Source organism: Humulus lupulus, chromosome 2, assembly GCF_963169125.1.
Source record: "Humulus lupulus chromosome 2, drHumLupu1.1, whole genome shotgun sequence".
Lineage (NCBI taxonomy): Eukaryota > Viridiplantae > Streptophyta > Magnoliopsida > Rosales > Cannabaceae > Humulus > Humulus lupulus.
The window spans coordinates 135392523-135395914 of NC_084794.1; the positions used below are offsets into that span (position 1 = coordinate 135392523).

At 35.8% G+C, this 3392-nt stretch overlaps 1 non-coding gene across 1 annotated transcript; it reads left to right on the forward strand.

The window, feature by feature from the left end:
• The first annotated feature begins 659 nt into the window (after positions 1 to 659).
• LOC133820628 (small nucleolar RNA R71) lies at positions 660 to 766 on the forward strand. The gene has a single exon (XR_009887033.1). It is a non-coding gene; the product is annotated as a small nucleolar RNA R71 (small nucleolar RNA).
• The last annotated feature ends 2626 nt before the right edge of the window (positions 767 to 3392 follow it).

Here is a 3392-nt window from a genome sequence, read left to right on the forward strand (position 1 = left end):
GATTTAATTGGTCTGGCTGAATTTTCGGTGGGTTCATTTGAGGATGTGGTGGTGGATGAGATGGGCATGGATTTGGATCATAATATGGTCTAGAGTGTAATCCATAAGTTGGTTGATGCAGGGGTTGTTGAGGTGGGTACTGTGGATATTGCGATTGTAACCCTTAATTATTTTTCGAAGACAAATTAGGGTGATTTTTCAATGCAGGAGTATAGGAATTGGAGTAAGTGTTGGGTGCAAGTCTTGAAAAATTACCAATAACCTGTGCTTGTTTCAAAGGAATATTATTTACATCAGTTGAGCAACTAGCTGTGCTCGGACATTGTTCATAAGAATGCGGTCCCCCACAAATCTCACAATTCACCACATTCTGTACTTGCATTGCTTGTGTGAGGAGATTAGTGTGTTGCAATTGCTTGGGTAAAGACGCCACTTGAGCGGTCAATAGCGCAGTTGGATCAACTTCTAAGACTCCTGCTACTTTCTTGTTCTCACGCTCAGTAGGCCAAATATAGTTATTCATAGCCATCTCTTCCAATAATTCATATGCTTCATTAGCGCTTTTTCTCATAAACGCTCCTCCTGATGTTGTATTTATAATTGTCTTTGTATTGCCCCCCAAACAATTGTTAAAAGTATGAACTAGCAGCCACTTCTCTATTCCATGATGTTGGCATTTCCTTTGCAACTCTTTAAATCGTTCCCATGCATCATATAAAGACTCCCCATCCAGCTGATGGAAATTATTAATTTCTCCTCTTATTCTGGCTGACTTGGCAGGAGGAAAATATTTACCAAGGAATTTCTACACCAAATCTTCCCAAGTAAATATAGAGTTGGCTTGTAATGAATTCAACCAACTCTTAGCTATATCCCTTAGTGAAAATGGGAATCATCTCAATCTTACAGCATCGTTACTCACCCCATTCATTTTGAATGTCGCACATAGCTCTAAAAAGTTTATGATACGGAGATTTAGATCCTCATTTGATAACCCCCCAAATTGTACACAATTCTGCACCATCTGAATAATTGAGGGTTTTATCTCAAAATTATTTGCCTTAACAGTTGGAGGACGAATGCTTGAATGTATCCCCGTAACAGTAGGGAGTACATAGTTTCTTAATGGTGGATCGGCTTCAACTGTATTACCCATATTTGCATTGTTGTTGACAACGTTATTTATGTTCTCAGCCATGGTGAAATCTAACCGTTTCTTTATCTTACGATTTTGTCTGCACGTTCTCTCAATTTCAAGATCTATTGATATGAGTGCCTTTTGTCTACTTCCTCGCATATACCAACAATTCCTGAAACACAATACAACCTTGATCTGAATAAGTGTTAAACAATAAAAATAAAAAAAACCAAATTAGAACAAATAACAATTAAATTTGATATTGGAGATTAAGTCCATGGCAACAGCGCCAAAAACATGATCGCTAAAATATATATACGTAAGTGCACGCAATCAATTCAAGTAATATAGATGATAAATAGAGTATCGTTTCCATGAAGACCATTTTCCAATTGCAACTAATTGTTCTTTTAATTTTTATTTAGCAACCAAAATTTAGATGAATGAATTTAATTTTAAAATTATAAATAACTAAGAATAAGATGAAAATCACTATTAAAAAGACCTAGGGTGTTAGTTTCATCAACTTTTCATTCTACTAATTTTATTAATCAGTTCTAAAATTCCTTCCTCCTATTCTAATAGCAGGTTAACATAAATCAATTCCTATTATTTTTCAAGATATAAGATCTCATCCTATATGCAGGTTTTCTACATCTCTGTGATAAGCTTAAACATATAGCAGGCATTAAGTCTAGAAACCTAATTACTACATAAGTCATGCAGGTACTTTCGTCCAATATACAACCTATGTCTATATAATGATAGCATATTCAATTCTCATCTTTCGAATTTTGAATCAAAATCATAAATCAAGCAAATATTGATCAAGTATTTACTAGCATTAAACACACATTATATAAATTAGAATAGAGAAGAAAAATCAATAGAACATCATAATTAAATTAGATAAATATCCAAGTGACTACATTAAACCCTAGATAAAATTGTTTAGTTCATATCAGAAATTACTAAATCAACAAAATAATAATTCAAAAACATAAGATTCAGAAACTTAAAAAAGAAAGATAAATATAAAAATGCAGAATCACTAGTCTAAGAATCAAAATTAGTCTCTAAAAAACGTAATTAAAAACTGATCTAACGACCTAATTAAACCCTAAATATGAATTTATAGTAAAAAAATATATAAAAGCAGTATTTTTCATATGCGGACCGCGACTTGGCCTTCTCTGGGTCGTGGTCCGTGTCTATTTTAGAAGCATTCCGAATCTGTACAAGTCTTCAGGCGCCACGACTCAAGCATATCAAGTCGCGGCCCTTGTCCAAGATTTCCCCTTGCTTAGCCTTTGACTTTGCCTTGCGCCATGACTTATAAGGTCAAGTCGTGGAACTAATTTTCTCTAGCAGCCATATGTTTCTAACTTGCCTAAAGTCGCGACTTATAAGGTCAAGTCGTGGCTCTAATTCCATTTTTTCTCAAATTAGGTCTTTCAACTCGTCTATTCATCAAAACCCGACTTTTAATTGTCCTTAGCATCATTTTGAGTCCAACAACCCCTAAGAGCATCGTTTTTTCACCATTTTCTCTTCTTTTTACATTTTTCTCATGGTTCACCACACCAACCTACAACAAAGACAAACAAAAGTGTAATCTTGCACAAAACACACATAAAGACTAAAGATTACCACAAAAACACATTCTAAAATGACATTAAAATGAAGTTATCACTTTGATCCCGGATTGGAAGGCTACGAGACGCTGCCCATAGTCCACTTTTGCTTTTGTGGCTTCCTCCTTGAAGTGTTGGATATAAGCCCTGAGAGTCTCAGTGGGATGTTGCTTGATATTGGCTAGTGCACTGACCTCTATGTCGATTTTCTTAGTGGCCACAAATTTTTTATGGAAGGTCAACTGTAATTCGGACCAAGATTGGATTAATTTCATCTTGAGCATTTTCCACCAATCCTTAGTGAATCCGCCCAAGGTGATGGAAAAACACATGCATTTGTCGTTGTCGCAGACATGGGCCACAATCATCAGGTAATTGTAGCGGGATAGATAATCTCTGGGGTTTGTATTCCCCGTATAAGCGGGTATATCTTGCATTTTAAACCATTTGGGTAATACCACTTCAAAAATATGTTTTCCACATGGCTCCTTCTCTTCATCTTCAGAATCAAAACCCCCACCCTCTTATTTATGGACAAGGCAGTCTGTTGCCTTCTTAAGATCGACCAGCTACTCCATGAACTTTCTGTCCATTCCATCATCGACTGGAACTCTCTCTCT